Here is a 26,148-nt window from a genome sequence, read left to right as displayed (position 1 = left end):
CTAAGACTAGGGAGGAAATGACATTTTTTTTTTGGGGGGGGGGGGGGGGGTTACTTGATTTACTTTTACATGATTTACTCACTCTAATGTTAGACACAACGTACACTTTTTAATTTGTGTATAGTTTCAGGTTAAGTAGGGAGTAGCTTGTCTAGATTCTTCAAGAGGAACAAAATGAATTTGCTTGATGTTAGTATGTTCACTCTGAGGTAAACTCAAAATAAAAATCCCTTTGACACTGAAAGATTAAAGACAGAGGGTCAGGTGTTTAAATGATGTGTCTTCCTTATCTGACAGTACTGTGATGCAGAAAATGAGTGTGTGCGAGAAAGAGAGATAATTAAAGATTGAGAGATGACGTTGATGTATTTGTGAGTTTTGTGGCACTTGACAGTTTCCGCATTTGCATCTGCAACCTCGGCAAAACTGATCTTCACCACTTACTCTTCAGAGTAATGTGTGTGTGTCTTACACTGGCAAATGTGTGGTTGTAATATATATTAAGGAATTAGATTACCCTAAAATTAAAGTACTGTCTTTATTAAATCACATATATATTATAAGGCTTTGGAAGACTTTAAATACATGTATGCATCACTTGTATGGTGCTTCAAATAATGACAGTATTTTCATTTTTCAGTGAACTATACTTAAAGTGTAAACATTACATGATGTGAAAATTAAAGCTAAAGAGTCTGCACAAAAATAGTAAAGATTTGGTTTGAGTGGTTTGTACATGGAATAATGTGTGATTGTCCACATTTTCTTACAGGTTCACAACTTTTAAGTTGTTTTTTTATTTTTTGGTGCTTAACATTTAAAATCACCATCTACTTTCATTTGATGTAAAACAGTTTCTTGGAAGTTCTGCAATACTCTCCTTGTATTACACAAAAGAAGAAAGTCATATAGACTTGGAATGACATAAAGGTGAGTAAGTGATGACAGTATTTTCATCTCTAAGTGAACCATTCCTTTAAGGTTTTTCTAAAGATTTAACATGATGTTTTCTGAGAGTTTGAACGCCTGCAAGAAAGTAGTGTAGATGTTGTTTGTGTAGTTTCTACATGGAATAATGTGTGATTGTGCACACTTTCTTACAGATTCACACAGAAACATCAGGAGGGATCTGAAGCCAATGCTACACAGACGCCTCATCCGAATGTAAAACAAACACACTCGATTTCACTCTTCAAAAAGACATTCACCACCTTCAAAGCCTTACGACGAAAGCGGAGCATAACGCTCCAAAACACAGGCAACAAACAACTCGTTTATACATTCTCCTAATTCCTCTCCGACGGGCCTCTATGTCTTTCTTCAGCAACAGACTGTTGGGGATCACGGCTTCAACGCTGTGGTTTTAAGACTCTGCTGTCTCCCCTCCCCGCTCCTCCGTATCTCTGTGATAAATGCCGGAGCAAATTCAAAGCCAAACAAACAAGGATTCAAAGAAAGATTTTTGTGGCAACTTAAGGAAAGCTCGCTTTCGTGACAACGTGTCGCCGGGGAGTTTGTTCAGTCTGTGCTCGCTCAGATAGACCCTGGCTGCTTATCCTGAGCAGGGAAGTGCATTTGCTTGATTATCATTAAAAAAAGAGAGATGATGTCTTCAGAAGTCAGTGGGGATATTTATCAGACTTGCAGAGACGTGATGGTGTGTCTCTTCTAATAGAACAGCCTCAAGGCTCTGGGCCTGTGTGCGCAGGTTATGATCCCATGAGAAGTGAATAAATAAAGCACTGACTGATCATATGTATTTACTTCATGCTAGCCTTTTGTCCTGTAATGAATATCAATGGATGAAGCAGTAAATGTTGATTGGTCAATTATGCTATTAGATGGCATACTTATTCAAATAAATATTTATCCAACATAAAGTGGTGTAGAATGTATGACACAACAAATAAAGTTTTAACATTTACCATTATCAACCATAGTTCATTCCAAAATTCATTAAAAAAAAATTCATAATAACTAAAAGTACTACATGATCTCTTTCAGAAAAACTCAGGCCACAAAGTATACCTACAGGAGCGGGGACAGAATCTTGTACAATCAGGCCAGGAACACACTGACAAAGGAGATCGGAGTGGTTAAGAAAAACTACTCTAAAAAGCTGGAAAAACTGTTTTCAGCCAATGACCCTGCTTCAGAGTGGAAAGGCCTGAAAGACATTACAAACTACAAGATGCCATCCCCCAGCACTGAGGTGAATCAAAAACTTGCTGAAGACCTGAATGAGTTTTACTGTAGATTTGAAACTCCTGGTCTCACCCTCCACATCATCCTGAACATCTCTCTACACAAACATTAACACCTCAACCACGCTCTCCCCCTCCTGCACTATAGATCAATGAAGATAATGTGCATCAGGTTTTCAGGAAACAAAAGAGAAGGAAAGCACCAGGCCCAGACCAAATGTTCCACAATCATTCCCATTCCAAACAAACTCCAAATCACAAGACTGAATTATTATGGACCACCTGCAGTTTGCTTGCAGAGCAAACAGGTCCATGGATGATGCAGTCAGCATGGTACTGCACTTCATCCTGTAGCAACTGGACAATACTGGGAATTATTTGAAGATCCTGTTTGTGGACTTCAGTTCGGCCTTAAACACCTTCATCCCAAAACTCCTCCGGACCAAACTAACAAGACTCTTTGTTCCTAGCTCTATCTATCAGTGGATCACCAGCTTTCTGACAGACAGGCAACAGCTATTGAAACTGGGGAAACTCATGTCAAACAGCCACAACATCAGCACTGGTGCCCCTCAGGGATGCATTCTCTCCCCACTGCTCTTCTCCCTGTACACCAATGACTGGACCACTTCTGAAGTTTGTGGACGACGTTACAGTCATCGGCCTAATCCAGGACAGTGATTAGTCTGCTTACAGACAAGAGGTTGAGCAGCTGGCTGTCTGGTGCAGTCTTAATAACCTGAGCTTAACACACTCAAACACACTCAAAACCCCCAGCATTCCCCCCACTCACTGAACAGCAATGTGGCTGCAGCAGAGTCATTCAGGTTCCTGGTGGGCACCACCATCTTTCAGGACCTGAAGTGGGACAATCACACTGACTCCATTGTTAAAAAGGCCCAACAAAGGTTGTACTTCCTTCACCAAGGAGGTTCAACCTGCCACAAGAGATGCTCACAAAATCAGCTACAAAATCAGATATCAGAAGACTACAGAAGACTGTTTGGAATGCTGAAATTATTGCTTTTGCTCTCAAGCTCACCCTTCAAGAACTGTATATATCCAGACTAAGGAAATTGGCTCAGAAATCAGAAATCTTTTGCCTTACATATATTATATACCACCCATCTTAGACCATCCCTACATCTTACTCTATATTCCATAGATATCACACCTGTACATACAATTTTTGTCTATTTGTGTTTACGCACACACACACACACACACACACACACACACACACGTGTGGGCATGTTTTGTTACATATCAGGACACAACTTTGTATATTGACATGGGTATGACACAGGAATTACTAGGAGAGGGTGACTTATGAGGACATAACCCATGTCCCCATTTTTCAAAACGCTTAAATCATATAGAATGAGTTTTTCTGAGAAAGTAAAAATGCACAAAGTTTCCTGTGAGGGTTAAACCATTACGCCTATGGGATGTCCCCACTTTTCACAAAAACAATTGTGTGTGTGTGTGTTAAAACTTTCCACAGCTTTAATGTGCAAAAAAAAAATGTGGATACCATGGTTATTTTCCTATACTATTGTACAAGGTTTATTTGGGGCTTAATTTAAGATCACATGTTTGAGAATGAGAAATTAAATTAATAATGTAACCAAAGTTAACAAGATTTACAATGAGTCCTTTTTTATCATGAGGTGTGTTCTCTTGCAGACTAAACTGTGAATGCACCATAAATCACTCTATTTTTATGGGTGTAAATATTACTCTTTTTTTTCTTTCTACGACATACTTTTACTACTGCTTGCTCAAACTTCATACAAAACAATAGAAAAACAACATGACTCGTTATCAGTTTTTATTCAAAATCCCATAACTGTCTGAAAGCAAATGTTCAGACAAGAAAGAGAAGCTCACAAAGATGGAGAGGAGGGAGCGCCACAGGAAAGTTCCACAGGCAATCTTTTTTGTTTGTTTGTGAGTGTAAATGCAGTTGTGATGAAATATTGATGCTCCCTTCCAAGCTGTCTTGTAAGTCATCTCCGTTCTTTCAGGCTTTCCATCTGTAGCACCTGAGGAAGAGGACGGGAACGCCGAGCTGTCAGGAGAGATGAGCTCACGTTCTCTGCAGCAGGCTGTCAAATGCGACACATCCTCTTCAAGAACAGACACAAGAGCAAACTTCCGCTGCTCCTCGATCTTTGTCTCTTTATCTGTGTTATTATACTGTATTTCTGTCTTTCTTTCTTTATCTGTTTTTCTCCTTTACATTTCCTATTTTTCTTTTTGAGAAACATGTGTTGGTTTGACACTATGGAAAGTAAATGATCTGTGGAAAGTGCGACTCATTTGGCCTCATCCAATTTAAAAGAGTGATTTCAGCTATAGTATTTTACCTTACTTATTTGCCTTTTTGGGGGAGGGGAGTATATTAATATAAAATGGACAAATACGAATGTGCATGAAGTTTTTGAAAAGTGTCAGATGGAATGAAATTGGCATTGATCTTTTAGGAGTTAACTGTAAATTATAATTGAAAACATACTGTAACTTTCAGAAAAAACAACATCTATTGAAACTAAGCTGCAAAAACATCTCTTTCTGATCTTTCAGTCACATTTGTCGCAGTCTTCAGGAAATTCAGGACTGAAGAAAGATAGACATACAGGTTTGGAACAACATAATGGTGAGTAAATCTTATCCATTTTAAAATAAGAAAAAAAATATGTATTTTCAGAATAAATGCTGATTCAAAAATAAATTAATGAGAAACAGAAACAAAAAATGGCATACTTGTTCACATACTTCAGCTCTCCTGACATCTCTCTATTTTCTTTGTTTGCGTTCTCTGTTATATGACTGTCGACAATCATTTGCAAAGTGTTGTCTGGCATTTGTGCTTTTCTCTATTGGCTTTGCATGCTTGGCTAGCTGCGCTTGAACCTCTCAGCAGAAGAGACCTAGGCCTTTTTTAATAAGGTCCCTCATGAGAAATCTTCCTCATCTGAGCAGGAGCATGTCTAGAGGGCAGTTAAAAAAGAGAAATAGAAGAGGTAACAGAAATAAAAAGATGAGGAGATATAGACAGAAAGGAGGAGAGACTGATGAAGGAAGGGCAAGAACGTGATGCGTGATTGAGTTTGTGCAGTCTGCCTCTATGAGAGGTGAGAGCTGCTCTATCAGGGGACAGGAAAAGGCATTCAGAGTGTGACATGTTTGTCACGGTGGGCGACACTGACATCTGTCACGCAACCTTTGGCAACACTTGCAATAACCCTCTCCGTTCCAGAGAGTACGAGACAAAAAGAGACTTTGAAATGAGAGGGATTTGCAGAGTATTGCAGTTGTGATGCACAAGTTCAAGGGCTGCAGTGCTCACAGGGACACAGCTCTGAATCAAATAAATCAATTCATAAAGCCTCAAATTTAGAAAATAAATAAGTAAATAAAAAATGTTTGAATTTTTTTTAAAAAACTGTTGAAATATTTCCTTTGCTTTCGCATTTCCCAATTCTGTGGTGTTCACATTTGGCACTTTGTGTTCTTTACAGGACAAAAGAATCGCTTCCTAATTCATGAAAATGGAGAGGGGGAGGAGGGCTCCTGTCAGGAGGGAGACATGGAGCGCTGGTCAGTATATCAGGGAGTTTTAATTAACAGCTCAGTGATGAGGATTGAAGCAGCCCTCATGCCGTTTACCACTCTACAGGATCAGATCAAACCAAATTCACAGCAGCGGGGTGAGTCTGAGAGTATCTGAGTGTTCAGAATGTACCATCTTGTACTAGTAGTAGTAGTAGTAGTAGTTTTATTGAATTAGTATTATATTATTAATAATAAGACTCTGGCTGTAGTAGTACTTTTACTTGTTTACATCATCATCATCATCATCATTATTATATTCATAATAATCATAGTTTGAACAACAAAAACTATAATTAGTGTATCCAGATAGAATCATAGTAATATGAATAATAATACTTTAGTTGTAGTTTTATTTATTCCAGTTATTGTTATTATTAACATTATTGTAAAAGAAAAGTAACACTGTAAAATAAAGTCCGAACCCTGACTGAAAAAGGTTTAAAGTCTGTTTGTTTCAAATCTTCCGTGAAGTGTTACTACTGTAATTCTCACAGTAGTACACTATTGTCCAGTCAGTCTAGATGGTTTAAACAGTAAATAAGGCCACCTCCCTTGACATCTCTCTCGCTCTTTCTCTCTCTGATAAACAGCTCCACTCAGCCATCTATTAAAGACTGGCACTGAAATCAGGAGCATTTGCATATGGTAATTATTCTGTGAATCAGGCTACCTTTATTACTACCACAGCTATCTACTGTCAGCAGACACACATACATCAGTGCATCGAGGACATACAGTATGTGTTTATCTACATTAGTGGACGGTCTAGAAGAGGAGGATGGAGGAGACACATACATACATCCATACTTACAGCACATTGTATTGTAATACACCTGTTTGTTTATTTATTGGGAGATTTGTAGTGCCACTAGAATTACTGCATTCATGAATGCTGTCTTCAAATGTCTGTCATTAAGTAGAGGTTTTCTGATCCAAAGCTGTACTTGTGTGCTTGTTGCACATTTATTACGCAATAAGATTCAAGAGGCTGTGGTATGTTGTGAATATAGTCGATGTAAATGGCTTGCAACATCTTCAGCCATGAATATGTTCACAATAGAGCACTGCTGGGTCTTATTGCGTTTATTAGAAAATAAATATTTTGGACACATATTGTACCAAAAACATCTAGAATAGTTCAGACAAAATTTTAAATTAGCTGAAAACTTACTCACCCTCAGGCCATCTAAGATGTTATTTTATTTCTTCTTCGTTGGAACAGATTTTGAAAAATGTAGTGTTACATTCACCAAGTGAATGGGTGCCATCAGAATGAGAGTCCAGCTGATAAAAGCATCACGATAATCCACAAGTTATCCACAAACTTGTCCTTTCATCAGTTAACATATTGTAAAGTGAAATGCTGCATTTTTGTAATATACAAATTCATCATTATCATGTTTTTAACTTTACATTATTGCTATCAGGCTCTGTGAGTCCTCTATACATAGTTTTTTTTTTTTTCTCCAGTGAAAAAAAACATTCTTGTCTGAATCAAGAAAGAAAAATGCACAGATGAAGCACCTTTTACAAGTGAAAACAGTCTTCAATGCTCCTAAACAAATATGTCGGTGGACTCAAGTGATGTAGTAAAAAAATTCTCCAAATCTGTCCCGATGAAGAAACAAACTCATTTACATCTTGAATGGCCTGAGGGTGAGTACATTTTCAGCTAATTCTCAGTGCATTTCTAGGAACTGTTCACTGTGCATATATCACACACGTACATACAAAAGGACGTATTTGCAGTCATTGTCACTAATGGTGTTTGCTGTGTGTGCCCTGGAGACGGTCTGATCATTTACTGACAACATCATTATCCGGAGCTTATTGATCCTGTCATACTGCTGGGAACAACAGCACACACACACACACACCACACACAGTCAGTCACTGCTTCGCTTTAATTAATAATTTAAGCAACACTGTCAGAAAGTGTCAGTAAACATGCTTTTATTGTCGTCAGTGTTAAACACAATCGTTACAGACCAATGGCAAACCAAGACACTATATTGTATGTTCTGCTGTGACCTGACTTTCAATATCAGCGGAAGTCAGGTCGCCTGCACTGTTGTGTGACCATCAAATCACTGGCCTGCGGTGACTGTCCATTCCAGTTTCATGCAATGAAGGCATTTGTCAGAAAGCATCATTTAGACAAAGCTGTTTCATAGATTTTTGTTTTTGCAGTGTTTTCTGTGTCATTTGAGACTTCAATAATAATTTAATATAATGAAATTCAATATATGTAAGGCATAATGTACAGTCATTTTGGGTATTATTACAAAATAAATCCAGACAGGGTGATCAGAGCCATGCAATACACGCATGTATATACTCACTGAGAAGACATAACATTATTGTGGCAGAGGAGTGAGGCACTGGATAGACAAAAAATATATATATATAAAAATCTGTATATTTTTTGACGTCCTAAGATAAAAAGCTGTGTGTGGTTTAGCAAGGTGTGTTGCCTGTAAAATCTTGTTTGTAGCAAAGTGGAATTAGATTAAATTAATTTATTCATTTATATTAGGAATTTTGTAAATATAATTAACTGTGCAATATGAAGCATTACATGTAGTTAATATTAAATAATCAACATACATAATTATTATGGTTATTAGTTAAGAGTGTAGCTCTGCTTTTATAATATGCATCATATTATGAGCTGTAGCATAACAGCTGTTTGGTTTTCAGCACATAAAAGAGGCACACATGTATTCGTCACCAGGGTGACGCCTCACTGGACTTATTATGGGATTGCGTTGCTTTAGAGTCTGTCCGAGTCCTATATTGTCTCAGCATGTCGCTTGAAACCTGCGCTCAAGGGACTCCAGTCCAGCAGTCTTACTATTAATACACACTGGAGAGTTTTACTAACATTCATTTACTTTCTCTCTCTGTCTCATTCTGTCTATTCCACCTAGACTTGTATCTTTAAGATTTAGAAGCGCTCTAATTTTTCTCTCTCTCCTGCCACTATGAATATATTCTCCTATATTTGTATTCTGCACCATCTGCTATCACTGTAACACATTTTTAGAAATTTTATTGGAAAGATAATGTCAAAGTTCTTAATTCATAAACATGTTAATTGTTTAATAGTAAAACAATTTTATATTTAACAAAGGAATACACATGTGAATGTGTAAATTGTTAGGCACTAAATTAAATGTGATGTGTAAGGCTTTTCTTGGTTATGTTTCTTACTTTTGTTATCACCTATGCACACTTGGGATGCATGCTCATTATAGTTTGTTTGGTGTTGGTAAATTTTTTTAAAAGAAGTCTCTTATGCTCATCGGTGTTGAATTTATTTAATAATAAAAAACTGTTATAGCAGTTATGTTGTGAAATATTATTGCTATTCATAAAATAACTGTTCTATTTCCTGTGATGCAAATCTTTACTCATTACTCCAGTCTTTAGTGTCACATGATCCTTCAGAAATAATTCTAATATGCAGATTTGCTGCTCAAGAAACATTTCTTTTAATTGTCAGGTTTGAAAACAGTTGTGCTTCTTTATATCTTTGTGGAAACCATGATTTATTTATTATATATATATATATATATATATATATATATATATATATATATATATATATATATATATATTTTTTTTTTTTTTTTTTTTTTTTTTTTTCTGGATTCTTTCAAGAATTGAAAGTTCAAAAGAACAGCATTTATTTCAATTAGAAAGACCTTTTCTATCATTTTGATCAAATGTAAAATGCATTGCAGCTATTTATTGTACCACATGCATAATTTATGGAGGAATTTGTTTATTAGTGTATTTAAAATTACAAAGCAGTAGCTCAAGTAGGTTGGTAAATTAACATTGTACAAATTATATAAGAATGTCAGCACTTTTTTGTGCAGTCTTGTGTTTGTGTGCAGTCTCTGATTTCTCATCCCTTTTTTAATCTGTTTTCTTATTTATTTGCACACTCTTGTTCATGCTCTCTCTATCCTCTTTTCTTGCACTCCGTTAGTTCTTGGATCTCTCTCCCTCTCTCTCTCATTCTCTTTCTCTCTCCTCTAAATGGAAGAGAGGAGAGCTCGTGGCCTATATAGAAATCCCAGTGGGAGTGTATGAATTGCAGATCCTCTTTGACTAGCTGTTTTGTCATGTTTTATATCATTCAACTAATAAAAGGCAACTCCGTTTACTAACGACCCAGCATCCCTTAAGAGCATTGTTCTAAATGTACTGCAAACACAGTTGTTTGCTTCTGAACATGTTCTCTCTTTTCCCCGATTTCCCCTTCTTTGCGCAATTTGCAGTCACGCTCTCTTTCTTTGTCTTGATCTCTGATTTTCTCTCTCTTTAAAGTGCAGTACTGAGATAAAGTTTAATTGAAGAGTACTGAGCTACCATCCTGCCAGATGAGGAGATTTGGCTCTGGTGAAAGATCTTTAGAAACATGCTCTTTTGCAGTGGAATTATCTTGGTATTAAGTATGTACAACGGTTCTGTGAGTTTTGCACCATTTCCTGATTGGCTGGCTTTTCAATCCTCCAGGGCATGGTCAAGATCCGCTTTCTGAAATGGGCTATATGTAGTTTGCCCTGATTATTTGCAAACCGAAATAAAATCTTTCTGAAAGATGTTAAACAATATTCCGTCATTTACAGAGGAAAATTGTCTTGCTCTTTCATGGCTGAGGAGATATAATGGAGTTCTCAGTTATGCTTACTTTAAGCTTGCTGTTTGTTTCAGATGTTTTTCCATTTTCTATCCTATTTTATATGCATATTGATAAATGTACGCTACCTGTCAAAATTTTGGGGCCACTAAAATTATATATATATTTTTTTTTTATCAGCTCAGCAAGGATGCATTATATATATATATATATATATATATATATATATATATATATATATATATATATATATATATATATATATATATATATATACAAATGATGTTTTTTAATCACTTAAGCACTATCCCTAATTCGAAAGGAATTTTCTGCATTCATAAGGTGATATGAGATATGTCTGATTGCAAATCAAACATAAAGAAATGTTGGCATGTTCAGTTTTATAGTCAATGTGCAATATGCCCTGAGAGGATTTTGTTTAATTGTAGCAGAGTCAGGTATATTAAAGAATAATAGGATGAGAGAGGGATGTGTTTGTTTAAGATTTGCAGACACCACTGGACAGTCATGCACTAACTACACATCTCCTTTCTCTCCTGTTCCCTCACCGTATTGATCGGTCTGTCTGTTCTTAATGGTCCTGTTAAACACAGTCACCGGCCACTTTAGTGTGCCGAGGCCCACTTAGCAATAAAGCTCTCGGAGCTCTCTTTAAAACCACCGCTGAGACAGGAGAGAAGCTCAGGGTCACTTGGACAGAGAGGCACCGATTTTATTCCACACCTGCTTCAAATGGAAATGGGGACAGGTGTGGAAACCGTGCTTGCAGAGACTCTCTGTTTAAGGGTCTTGCAAAATTTTCTCTGTTCAGCCAGTGTCGGGTTAAGTGGATTAGGAGGGCATTTGAGGTTCTGAGTAATTCTGCCTAGTTTTAGTGCTCTTGTATGCATTCTCTTACATTTTATTGTACACACACACACACACACACACAAACACACACACACACACAAATCAAAGCTTCCTTTGACTGACGTATTGATCGGGTTGCATCTAAACTCTCCCTCTTTCTCCTCTGGCTTCTTATTTTTTTGTCTATCTCTCTGTGTCCTTAAGTAAATCCCCTTGAATTCTGAGGATGATAGAGCTGCATCAGAATCACTCTTAAGTTTTCTCACAATCCTGAACAAGAAGAAAAGGCCTGAACAGGATATCTGTAGAAAAGATAAAATAATATAGAATTTTTTTTAAAGAGGAATAAGTCAGAACACCTGATGCCATTCAAAGTTAAGAATAAATAATTTACCAGATTTAAGCTTTTATAAGTGATATACCAATATATACACTACAGTTCGGTAAGATTTTTTAAAATAATTCGAAAGAAGTATCTTATGCTCACCAAGGCTACATTTATTTGATAAAAAATACAGTAAAAAAGTAAAATTGTAAAATATTAATAAAATAACTGTTTTCTATTTTAATATATTTTAAAATTTCAGCAACCTTTACTCCAGTCTTCAGGTGTCACATGATTCTTCAATCATTTTAATATGAAGATTTGCTGCTCAAGAAACATTATTGGCGGAAACAGTTGTGCAGTTTGTGTGGAAACAGTTACTCAGTTTTCTAGATTCTTTGATGAATAGAAAGCTTAAACAATCCAAGTTGAGTTGGATTCATAGCCTAGCGGTTTCTATCAATGCATTAACTTCTATTTCTCAAATCAAATCATTGATCAATTCATGTATTGTCAGGGCTCTGCCCTGGCAGCTGTGTCTATTTTGTCTTTTTTGTGTGTGTGTGTGTTTCTCTGTTTTCCCTGTGTATGACCACATGGCTTTGTCTTTGTTTATGTTGGCCATGTGCTCCTTTCGTCCTGCTGCCTTGTTTCACATTACCACGCCCCCTTGTTTAGTCCTTGTTTGGTGCTCATTAATTGATTGTTCTCACCTTGTGTTTGTGTGCTTTCCTTCCTATTTAATGTGACCATTTCCCTCATGTGGTTGCTGGTTCGTTTGTTATGTGAGTTAGTGTTAGCTTAGCTTGCTAGCTGATCTATCCTAATAGAGTTTTTCCATGTCTGTTAAAGTCTGGTATTTATTAGTTTAAGTTTATCTCGTCACTGTTTATTCTAGTTTAGTTTAAGTGTGTTTTTTTTTTTTTTTGTTTGGATCTCATTTTTAATTTCTTGTGAGTTTGACTTGTTTTTTAAAGTATTTATTTCCCCCTTTAGACCCCATTGACTTTTGTATGAGTTCAAATTTGGTTTTGCAGAAGAAAGAAAATTATACTTGGAATGACATGATATAAATGATGATAGAACTTTCATTTTTAGGTGGCCTGTTCCTTTAAAGAGCTTTAAAGGCCTTGGGTTTGAAGGTCAAAGATAAAGAAAGAAATCTGGGTTGGTAACCAAATGATTGTAGGTTTAAACCACATAGGCCACTATTTTTGATAAACCACCATTGTGTCCTTGAGCAAAATACTTGCATACCCAACTTGCTCCATAGAGACCGTCTTTGACATAAAAAAGTAATGTAATTTGCCCTAAGATGCAAAGATAAAACAAATATAGAAATTGGTCCAGTGTTGGCACTAGAGGTACTTTACACCATGATCCATGGTATAGTGGAACAGTAACTGTGCTGAAGTACGGATTACAGATCCTGGAATTACAGAAATGGTTATTATGCTGGAATGGGTTTTTAATCAAATTTTGTGTAATGTCACTGTGTTCGGTAAGAACGTTATCTTGCAATCCGAGAAATGGGCAAGACCCCAAGAAATGGCTTGATGAGTTCAGTTTTCTTCCTTGTGTTGACACATCTCCTATTGAAACAGGACTTTTACATATTTAAAGTCTGTATCGTGACATCCATCCGAATGAAATGCGAAAATTTTAAGGTGGATACTTGATTATATCCATCGATTGTTGATTGGATGGAGGTAGATATGAAAGCAAAGTTGCAGTAAATTTTAAGAAAGGAGACAGGTTTAAGCAGACTGATGACTGGAAAAGTATTACATAAGTCATCAGTGAGAATTTGGAAGATCAAGTTAAGACATTTTTATTAAGATTAAGTTTGGATAAAATCATGCAATGTGTTTTGGTCTGATTTTCTCAAAAGGGAAATACTTAAAAAACAAAAAAAATTGACAAAAAATACTTTGTGGCCATTTTTTTTTTACTGACCATAATGACCTTTTCTTCTGTGGGAGCATTTGAAACTCTCTAAATCGTGTTTTAAGATGTCAGAGACTTCACCAGCACTACAAGCAAGCGCTTGTGTGTGTGCAAAAGAGACCAGGAAAGTGTGTGCCTGCCTGTTTGACTGTTTACGTGGAGTAGTAGAGCTGATATATTTATTTCTATCTCTCTCTCTTCCTCAGAGGGTGGTATGAAGCTGTGTTTGCCTGCGGCAGATCCCCCTGGCAGTCTTCCTCCATTAGGACTGTAAGGTGTGTCAGTCAGCACTCGTACACATGGGCTTATGGGAAGACTGCGGGGAAGTGAGGAGTGAACGGTACCTTGTATCACACACACACACGACTCACCCACACATGCCAGCTTGTGTCAAATTAGGACAAGCAGGGGACAATTAAACTCTCTGTCTCTTACACACTCCCTCACACAAACAGATATACACAAAGTTGGCTGTGGATGCAGTTGTCTCAGACCTCTTCCTCTTGTCTTGTCTCTTTCTCCAGGTGATTATATGTACTGACTACTGCAACTCTACAGTAACACAGTGTCCTAGCTAGGCGCGATCAGCTGCGCTTCTAGACTGTTTACAGTAGGTGGCCACGCTGAAGAGTGTGTGACATTTCAAACTAGGTGTATAAAATATTTCACTGAAAGCATATGACAGCAGTAAGAGCGCAGTATACAGATGCTGGTATGCATAAAATATTCTGCGGATTGTTTTTTTTTTGTTTGTTTTTTTTTATAAGAAGCAACTTGCACTGTATTTAAGCCATGCATTTTAGAGATGTTGTTATAATATTATTTATCTACTATTATAGTATTATATATAAATATATATAAGTTTATTTTTATTTCTGTTTTAGTTTCAGTAATATTAGTAACCGTATTTAAGCCTAAATTTATTTTTATTTCAATTTCTTTTTCATTAGTTTTAGTTTTTCATCCAGTATTTATATTTTATTCTGCTTTGTTTCAGTTACCCATAACTATTTTAAATAGTTTTAGTTAACAATAATAACAATTTCTACAAATCTGATCTATGACTTTGGTGTTGCTAGCACCATGCTCTTTTGTTTGAACTACAGTAATAATAAGAGCAATAAACTCAGCAATTACAGAGCCAGCATCTGTAGTGAACTGCACAGCTCCACCTGAGTTTGAGAACAATAACATTGTTCAGCCATATTCTGCCAAAGTCTGCTTACTCTACTTAAAAACACTTGCTGCCTTACAGATAGGGAAAAAGAGACATTGCGCTACCTCTGGAAAGTGGCTTACACCTGTGAGTTTGCTGAAAAGAAAAAATCTGTGTGTCATCTCTCAGCAGGATATGTACAGTTCAGCTGATCATATGAGCTTGAAGAAAACGTGCAATAGTTTGCTGAAGTTCATTTTAAAGGTCTTGTACTGTACCAATTGACCTAGACAAATTTTTGTGTAAAACGCTTTTTCAATATTAATTATCATGTCCTTCCAAACCTGTATGAATTTTTTTCCTCCTTAGAACACAAAGATTTTCAGTGGAATGTTCATGCTGCTCTTTTGTGACAGTGAATGGTGACTTTATAGCTTTGTGTAAAAATTACATAATACTTTGTGTAAATTGCATTTAATATATATTTAAATAGAATAATTATTTTAAATTGATTAACTGATAAATTGCCTGCACATACAGGTTTGGAATGCCATGAAAGTGGGTAAATGATTATATTTAAACGAGTATTTTCATTTTTATGTAAACTATCTCTTCAGTGTACACAAGCACTAAAAAAAATGTAGACTATTATGATTAGTTTTCCACCCTGAAGTATGTGTGGGTGGTGTAAATAAGTGCAGTATTTGTTTGCCATTACTCTTTCAGAGCCAGTACATCAGGAGTCAGCCATAACAATGCATACGAGTTTCAAATCAAAAACTTTTGTATCCTCTTCACACATTTATAGCATTTCTACAGTCTCAACACTCAAACTCTTTACAGATCTCACTCTGTATCCATCTGTGTGTCTCTCTGTCCCTTTTTCTCTTTCCCTGAGGAGGAGGCCTGCCACATCTCTCCTCTTTCTTGTTCTTCACTGTTGTTCATGGATGTGGGGGCAGTACAGTATCAGATAACTTTATCCTGGGCCAGTGCCAGTATTTTGCGCACACAAATGCGTGCACATACACACACACACCAGCTGTGTGGGTGACTTGGCTCCCAGGCAACAGCAGGAGGTCAGGTAGTCCTTTGCATGGCATGCTGGGAGTGTAGGAGTGAGGGGGTGTGTGACAAGTTATTTCAGCTTTTGTTTAAAAACATGTGCAACCGTTTTGCTTAATGTCCAAAACGAGTCGCGCAGCAGTACCGGTGGACTGTCGTCAAGTTGAATGCTTCAACTCTGAGCTGCAGCTCTGGATTGAAAGTTATGACTTGTCATCTTTCCAGCAGGATGAAGAAAATACAAGATGAAGACTATTGCATCCACTTTGAACCGGATGCTCTGTCAGATGGCTTGAGTTCTTCATGAAGTCTTTGTAATAATCCATCACGCAGTACTATCACGCTGATATATGACTTCCATTTCGTCCACAACATAAGCCTTGTTGGTCACACGAGGTTCATATGGCGTTGTCAGCTTTGCTTTTAATTATCGAAACCTCCCATGATCACATCTCCCTAAATATTGATTTGTCTGGAGCACAGCTAAATCAGTCGCTGCATTCAAAGCATTGATTGAGGGTGGTAAAAATTGGCCAAAAAAAGGTACGCATTGTCTCCATTACCATGACAACCATTCTCTACAAAAATGTATTTGGCCCTCAGGTCAGGTTTGGTTGGGGATTCGGAGAGATTGTGGAGAACAGGATGATTTTACTCCGTCTTGCCCAAAGCAATGTCACATGTTAAAAGATGCTAATTTGAATTTTTAAATTATATATATTTTTTTATTTATATTTTATAAAGCTCAGTTTTGGCCTTTATATTAACTGTGAAACTACATGGAATATTTGTACTTTTAAACATTAATTGGTCACACCACAGGGGACATTTAATCATGCAAGTCTGAATAAAAATGTGTATATATAGGAATCAATATGTCACATTACAGAAGTAAAAGGTAATTTTATCAAGAATACAGAGTTGAAACCTCAGGAATCATGAAGTTTCACTGGATTGTGGTTAATTAATTTAATGCATCAACACTCCCAGTTCCTGTTAATAAAAAAAAAAAAAGGTTTGAAAACAAGCAGTAATTCTTGAAATATGTACTGAAAAATGGGGAATACACTAGAACATACTAGAAATACTGGAAATATGTTGTGCATTGATTCTATATGAATAAATATCTGTTATATGTATTTGGATATTGTGTTTAACAGTGTCAGGAATCCAAGCAGTTCATTACCACTGATATAAACTTTTCCCTCTTAATTATCTTAATTAATATAAACTTCATTTTAAAATCAAAAACATTCTGTTGTGTGGTCAGAGCTTTTCTTGTCTGAAATAGCATCTAGATGGTTAAAGAAAACCCTTTAGCTGTGGCAACCAGGGCTGGAGAATACCTCTAACTACTCCTGACTGCCACCTGATGGCTGGGCCAAACACCTTCATTTACTAGAATAATCATTGTGCGCTCAACAAAAGGAGCACAGTTTTACAGCAACGGCTGAAGTTCAAGAACTAGACAGTTCTACAAAGTGGCCTTTGTTAGAGGAGCCGCAGCTGGTCCAAGCATCCAAAAAAATAACAGATGGATTCAAGGCTTTGAGCCTTGGGCAACGAACACGTCCCATTAAGTTCTGTACTCTATCACAAACATATAAAAAAAAAAGCCTGCAGCTGTCCTACTCTTCCGAACTCCATGTGCTGCTTTGGATTCATATACTCTTTCTGTCTCTCTGTTTGGGCTTTCTGGTCATGTCTCTTCACTCTTCTCTTCACTGTCTTCACTGAGGGACTGGCCGTAGCATGAAAGGAGTAGCTGTCGTGAAGCTTTTGATGGCTGTACACTAATTGCTGACCCTAACAGGTCCAATTAGAAGCTACATGCGCCCCACGCAGGCCCAAGGGACTACACATCCCAGCATGCCGAGCAGTGACACTTTCAGAGTGACATGAACAAGACAGCAACCAGACGTGAAATCTTTCTTCTTTTTCCCACCGTCCTTTTCTCCATTGTAAGTCACAGGCTAGTTTGTGAAGGGCTCGGATGCACATCTAAGTGACTAAGTGACTTCATGGGCTGCAGTCAGATGTAGCTGCAGTTGGAGTCTTTGGTACTTTACTATAAACAGAGATGATGAAATTACAGTATCAATAGTTTTCAAATGTACATGAACAGCCAGGCAGTTTTATTGCTGTGTCGCTTCTGATTATGAAAACAGAGCGGTTTCAAAGTGAAATGGTGAAATAGGAATGTGCCTAAATTTCTGAAATACGTTCTGGAACTATCCAACTTACTTTTCAATGTGGAAGTGAATGTGCAAGACTTCAGGTTCATTAACCGATGTAGAGAAATAATGAGAAGATTATCAAAATACAGTAAACGTTAAAACTGTTTGCACTACAAACCATGTTGCTCAAAATTTAGATAATAAATTAAAATTACATGGTAAGACATTATCAAGCAGTAAAACGAGCTGTTTTGTATAGCTAAAAATAGCTGAAAGCGAATGCCACTGGAAGCCTCGCACATGAAATTTACAAATGGCGACACCCGCGCTTATGGAAATACAGGTGCATTTCAATAAATTAGAATGTAATGGAAAAGTTCATTTCAGTAATTCAACTCAAATTGTGAAACTAGTGTATTAAATAAATTCAATGCACACAGACTGAAGTAGTTTAAGTCTTTGGTTCTTTTAATTGTGATGGTTTTGGCTCATATTTAACAAAAACCCACTAATTCATCTTAACATCTTAACAAATAAGAAATTTGAGAAAACCAATAATAAAAAAAAAAAAAAATTAGTTGGGGCTCCTTTTGCTTTAATTACTGCCTCAATCCGTTGTGGCATGGAGGTGATCAGTTTGTGGCACTGCTGAGGTGCAGCAGAAGGAAGCATGAAGTGCTCCAAAGTTTCTTGGTAAAAAGGTGCAGTGACTTTACCAACACCAGCAGATGACATTGCGCCCCAAATCATCACAGACTGTGAAAAATTAACACTGGACTTCAAGCAACTTGGGCTATGAGCTTCTCCCCCCTCCCTCCAGACTCTAGAACCTTGGTTTCCAAATGAAATACAAAACATGTTCTCATCTGAAAAGAGGACTTTAGACCACTGGGCAACAGTCCAGTTCCTCTTCTCCTTAGCCCAGGTAAGACGCCTCTGATGTTGTCTGTGGTTCAGCAAATTCCTTGACACGTCTGTGTGTGGTGGCTCTTGATACCTTGACCCCAGCCTCTTTCCATTCCTTGTGAAGTTCACTCAAATTCTTAAATCGATTTTGCTTGATAATCCTCATAAGCCTGCAGTCCTCTCGTTTGGTTGTGCATCTTTTTCTTCCGCACTTTTTCCTTCCACTCAATTTTCTGTTAACATGCTTGGATACAGCACTCTGTGAACAGCCAGCTTCTTTGCCAATGAATGTTTGTGGCTTACCCTCCTTGTGAAGGGTGTCAATGATTGTCTTCTGGACAACTGTTATATCAGCAGTCTTCCCCATGATTGTGTAGTCTAGTGAACCAAACTTAGAGACCATTCTGAAGGCTCAGGAAACCTTTGCAGGTGTTTTGAATTGATTAGCTGATTGTCATGTCACCATATTCTAATTTGTTGATATATTTGTTTTATCTAATTTGTTAAATCGTGTTAAATGTGAGCCAAAATCAACACAACTAAAAGAACCAAGGACTTAAACTACTTCAGTCTGTGTGTATTGAATTTATTTAATACACAAGTTTCACAATTTGAGTTGAATTACTGAAATAAATGAACTTTTACAAGACATTGTAATTTAGATGCACCTGTAATAAGGTGTATACAAATTTGTTGTTGCACTTTTAAGAAAATTATATAATGCTATGATATATATTTTCTGGAAGATAACATAACATAATATATATATATATATATATATATATATATATATATATATATATATATATATATATATGTATGTATGTATGTATATATATATATATATATATATATATATATATATATATATATATATATATATATATATATATATATATATATATGTATATATATGTATATATATATATACATATATATATATATATATATATATATATATATATATATATATATATATATATATATATATATGTAGAATATAATATTGTAGATGTATAGTTTACTTGTAGTGAAATGCCTTTATTAATATAATAAAAATATAAGTACATTATAGATTATTGCTACTATTACATTTCTATAAATTCAAAACTTTAGATCAGTTTGTATCATTATAGCAGACTTTATTATCCTATATTATAATATAATATATCATCCTATGTTGTAGCCGTACCTTGTAAACACAACTTTGTTTTCTGTTGGATTTATAAAACCAATGCACTGTGACTCTTAGAAGTAACGTAGTAGTCAACCAATCACATTAAAGCTTGTCCGTTTGAGAAAGTGCTTGCTTTTTTAGTGACACATGCATCAGACAGCTGTGAGCGGGCCGGAGAAGGGCTGTGGGCATGACGTTGATAATAATTTGGTGGAGCCATGCTGATGGACCTTTCCTGGTCCTGTCTATCTGCAGTGTTGATCTAGCGGTCTCTAGCAGCCCCATATGGATCCCATTATGCCTCGGCCCTGTCTGAGAGGAATTACAGGGCATCAGGCATGAGAACATGATGACCGTATCAAAACGTTGTCATGTCCTCTCCGCAGAGCTCTGATGTGGTACGCAGACGTGCTCTGACGTTGTCCCAGATTACGGCATGGTTGCTGTCCACCCAATTCACAGGCAAATCAATAGCATTATGTCTCGTAGCCTTCACAATCTTTACATCACAGACAAGTCCTCAAGGCCTGGAAAAAAAACAACTGCGTTCATAATAATTAAAATACTAAAATTGTTCAAAGGAAATTCTTTTAGAAGTCTTGCATGTAATTATTTGTCAAAGTTAGATACTCAAAGTCAGATACTTCGTTTCTCTATTAAAATCTAAAATGTTACTCCGTTATATCCAATCGTTTGAATTTGTACATCCATCTAATTTTTCATTACTAATTTAAGCTCTAAGGCTCTTGAAAAATGTATTCAAAGGGTATTGTTTGTTGATTGATTCTCAATATGGAAAATTAATCAGAAATCATATAGTTTAATCTTGAAATAACATAACTGATTGAGCCGTTGAAGCTCATGGGGTATTACATTATGTATAGATGATAAATTGTGCCGGCTATGTATTTTCCTCAGCAGTTAGTGGCAAAGACAGTGATGTTAGCTCACAAAAGGGAAAAGAGTTGAGAGATCAGCCCCATTTTCTTGCATTAACAAACACCTTGTTTAGTTTTCGCGTGTTTACTGAGCGCCTGCACAATAATTCTCCTGACATTGATGCATCACCCTGGAAAAAAAGAAAAAGAAGCGGAATAGATAAATAACACAACAGCGACACAGCTCTGTAATCCCTTTTGTTTCACAGGATTTGTTGTTCTTATACGCTAAAGCAATCAATTCCCTGTAAAAAAAATAAATAAATAAAAAAAACTTGGCTTGGAACTCTCCCCCTTCGACAAGCCCTTTACACCCGTGTGTGAGAAAAAGAGATATTTAGTGACTTTGATATGTAAAGCTACAAAATCTTACCTGAGGCTACACAATCATCTCTCTTCCACAATCCAGTCAAATCAGGAAAGAGAGCGAGAACAAAAGAGATAGGATGGGACACCAAAGAGCAATGCAAATCTCGCTTTCTGTTGAGAACAACGGGGGGGGGGGTAAAAGGAGTGAAATCATGGATGAAGAGATTAAAGGGAAGACAAAACCCACATTTGGTTGGTGCTGGAATCGAAACGCCGCTCTTTCACACAGACCCAGTCCGTCATTCCGAGATTAGATTTCCATTAGGACACCATTATTAAATGCAAAGGGTTAAAAGCGAGAGTTGTGAGGTGAAAGTGGACAATAGACTAAATGCTACATGTGCTCAGGGCAAACACATCAGACTAATTTAACAGAGCATGCCTCTGTGATGTGGAGGTCAGATCCGGAGAGTTGTGCATCCCAAAGCCCACAATGCTTTTTTTTTTCCTTTTCTAAATAAAACGGGCAATGGAAAGAATGCCCAGCCATTTAAAACGCCTGACCCCGTACTTTAACACAGCACTTGTAAATTAGCCACACAGACAGCCTTAGCCGAAAGGTCACGAGCGTGTTTCTCTGCTCCTCTTTCTTTGACATAATCTAAAACGGAGGGTCTGAAATTAGCTTTAACCTCCCGAATGACATGTTTATTTACATAACTGCTATGGACAGTGTGAGCAGCTCCGCACTAGATCAAAATCAACACATTGTTTTTGCCACGTCGCGAGCAGTTGCCCAGTGACCATCTCCGAGTGGCCCGGGGATATTTGTTGTCAAGACGAGAGCTCGGCAAAGGGCTTCAAATAATCTAATCTGGTGCATCTAAGTGTGTTCTGTCCTAACGCGCCTCTGACCCCATTCTGTTCTCATGGATCCTGGTGGTGGGGGCCGAGGGGGGCTCATGCGCGGCGCACTAATCTGCCTAGTCAATAGCAGTAGTGAGCACTTGCGAATAAACCGGTGGCGCGGTGGTGGCACTATCGCGACTTGACTTGACTCTAATGCCAGTGTCTCCTCAGGGGAAGGACTTTATTTCAGCATCGTTAAGAGAGGAATTCGGAAAAACATTAGCGTCAAAGTGTGTGAGCTTTCATGGAACATCACAGAGGAAGAGCGCAAGGAGAAAGCCTGTCACAGCCGTTCTAGTCTCTGCGATCGCATGAGGGCGACCTGAGGTTTTAACTCTGTCAAGGCAAGAGTCTGGAGGTTTCCTGCATCCTTCTGCCTTTTGATAGTGCATGTGAAATCCAAGAATAAACATGCCGGCTTGGCACATGATCCATGACCACTGGGCCTTTGCGAGATGACCTTTGGCTGGTGAATGTCGGACTGAGTTTTTAAGCATTATACGTATTAATTTGAGTGATTATTTGTATCAGAGCATGTGCACAAGGTTTTGACTGTTATTTTTTATTTCCTTGAGGATGTCAAAGACCTTTTTTGCTGGGCATGTACCTCCCTTTTTTTTCTTGATTTTTTTTTTTAAGGCCTCAGTTAAATTATTTTGGTATGCTATTGTAAATTTTTGTGTTGTTTTTTTAAATGTATTTATTTAGGTTTAAGAAAAACAATTATTTACTGGTTAACATTGTTGGATATGTAAAAAAAAAAATCCCATGATGTCAAATTAACAAACTCTCATCAGTATGAAAGTGAATATAAAATTCTAACTTAATATTTATGAAAATATTTTAAATACTTTGTAAATATTTAGATTTATAAAAATATTTATATTAGGATGTATTAATTACATGTTTTAATACACATTTATATATGTGTGTGTGTGTGTGTGCATGCGTGTGTATGTGTGTGTGTGTGTAAAAAAAAAAAACATTATCTGTAGTAGTATCTGAATTTTTTTTATTATTTTTTTTTATTTTTATTTTTTACTTATAAGTCACATTAAAGATCCACTTGGCTTACTAATGCGAGGGTGCCCATGACACAGTTTGGTGGGTAGACTGTGTGTGTGTAACTTTGTGTGCCGTTTTTTTTTTTTTTTTTTTTTTTTTGCATTTTTGAGTGATTGATTAGATGAGTGAGTAATGTGTGTGTGTGTGTGTGTGTTTAACAGTTAACGCAGCAGGGAGTGGACAGAAGGGCCAAGTGTGACAGGTGGACAGGCGTGATAAGGAGAGAGCAGTGCAGCCCAGCGCTCAGCTCAAGCAGAGCCCAGGAGAATATCCAGCCAAAAGCAGCTAATAGCTGATACTCATCAGAGATAGAGCCGCTGAAGATTTCTTGTCTCTGTGGAATAGTCATTCATTCGGCTTCAGCCCAAATCATCCTCCTAAAAATGTACTGTATGTGTGTAAATGTTCGTACAGCCGCGAAAAGATGTTGTTTATCAAGTTTAATACAAAAGGACAACCAATGCTGGGACTGAAGGAATGTACCATGGTTAGTATAATTTACAGTTTAAGCTTTGACCCAGGTTAAATTGTCATTTTTTGTGTGAGATTAGATTAATATAATCTCTTTCATTTGATATTTGTTTCTTCTATATAGATTAGATGGAGAGTACATTTTACTTTATTTTAGACAAGAATGAGATTAAATGAGAGATGAAATTGAGTGTTTCTGTCTCTCAGATTTTACAGATTTCTCCTAGAGTTTCAAAAAAGATCTCAAGAATATCTCAAACTCTGCTCACGTTTGCTAAACGAAAAGTGTACAGTCAGAAGTGAGTGATATAAAATGAACTCAGACATTACTCATTAAATTCAGAACAAATAATCTATGCTATATCATTTACCATCATTTTTATAGCTCTATGTTTTTACTGCATATCAGCACTTTACTCATTTGTTTCTATTTTAATTTCTAAAGGGATGAAAGCAACCCACTAAATGTGTGTTTACATTGCAGAGCCCACACTTATGATTTTTGTTCCAGGCCCTGTGAAATCGGGCGGCAATGTGAGGCAAAATTTTCAGGTATGGAAAGACGATTTGATTGAAATGTATTTACTTTGCCATCAAACGGATTGAATGAAGGATCAGATCAGAGCTTGTTTGTGTTGAGCCAAATGATGTTATGGTACAGTATCGTTCAAGCTTAGTGATTTATCACAAACGTGGCAAACAGTGAGTCAGTCAGCAGTGTGGGTGGCAATGTGTCACCAACACACAGCGCCATCTGCTAGGAGTTTGTTCAACAAAGATCGATTGTGCTTCGAGACGCTCCCTCTCTCTGTCGGTTTCTCTCCTGTGTTCGTTCTCTCACCTCCTCTCCTTTCCTTTCCTTTACTCCGCACAGAGGAGGATGTGCGATGCCAAAACAAGAGCGAGATGTTGGAAAGCCTTGAAGAGGAAAAATGATCCGTTTGTCCTCTCTTTGGGGGCGGTCCAAATCTTCATCTGAAAAAGTTTGTTCTAGCAGTTGCTTATAAAGCTGTTAAAACTGTACAAATGCACATATAACGTCAGCTCACCGAGGCCCCTGGGGGTCAGTCGAGGAAATTCCACATGCGAGTTTCAAAAAGAGCTGTTTAACATGTTAAAGTACATCGTGGTGTCCCAGGAAAGGGTCAAGTACGAATGGTCAGATCTCAGGAGACTAAGCTTCACTCTAAACGCTTCCTGCGGAAATCAAGATCTACGATACGTGTCGGCCATTATATGAGACGTACGAGGTAAAATTGCTAATGTAAAATTGGTAATGCGATTAGAACGGTCCCTGGCAGGCGAGACCGGGGCAGCAGTAAACAAGCCACCGCTCCTTATGTGTAAGTGAAGATGGTGGAACAGACACAGACTCGACATGAATAACTTCAACCTGTTTGCCCCGGAGCTAGAGGTCAGGACCCGTTTGGAAAAAGCGTGTTATGGCGTTTGGACATACTTGTGCGGGTGCCGGACCAGTCTTCTGCGTTTTATGCCCTTTAGCTTCTTACATGCCAGTTAAAGTCGCCGAGGACAGCAGCCGACATCTCTTTTAGGGGATCCGTTTGTTGACAGAGCCGTCCATACATACGCCAGATTGGGATTTGTGGACTTAGTAAAGCTAAAGGTCCTACCCCCCATCAGACTTGCAGCAGTGACCCTCGTTTTGGTGTTCACGGCCAGGCAGGTGTGCCCATGATTGTGGGGTGCGTGAACTGGCATCCGTCAGGGCATCCGTTCCCTTAGCATGAATGTAAAAGAGCCTACAGCCTGTGGGTGAAGCCCTTGTCTGTTCACCTGCCAAAGGAGGGCATGAGAGGGGCTATAAGCACAGAAGGCCTCCTTTGCTCTGGTGTTCCTGGTGGCCCTCGGGGTCAAGGTCCCTCGTTTAGCTCTCTAAAAGGACTATGGGTTTGTTTTCATATTTGTTTTATATTATTTATACAGCCTACTGTCAAATTCATCATTTGATTGCATAGATACCGGTGTTTGAAGTGGGTTGTTATTCGCCAGGAATGATTCTTGTGTATCCACATCTCTTAGTAATTGTTGGTTCTCTTTTCGGTCGCTGCTTCAGGGAAGGAAAAGCACTGAGTCCGAATTTAAAAAAGTGTGTTGCTGGACTGGTTGTTGTTTTGTTTTGTTTTTTTCATTTTGCAGATTCTAACATTTTCATGTTTGCCATTCGTTATTTTCAAGCCAAAAAGCATCTTATCTGGAAGGCTATGTTGGATACTCTTTAGAGAATATAATATTTTTTTTAATTGGGCCCTGACTTTGATGTCTAAAATATAGGTTGCATTAGGGGCTTAATTAAAAGATTAAGGTTATATAAAATATTTGAAATTTTTGTCTGTCGA

Source organism: Carassius auratus, chromosome 44 (genome assembly GCF_003368295.1).
Source record: "Carassius auratus strain Wakin chromosome 44, ASM336829v1, whole genome shotgun sequence".
Classification (NCBI taxonomy): Eukaryota; Metazoa; Chordata; class Actinopteri; order Cypriniformes; family Cyprinidae; genus Carassius; species Carassius auratus.
The sequence above is the reverse complement of the archived record's forward strand: the minus strand, read 5'-3'. Positions refer to the sequence as shown.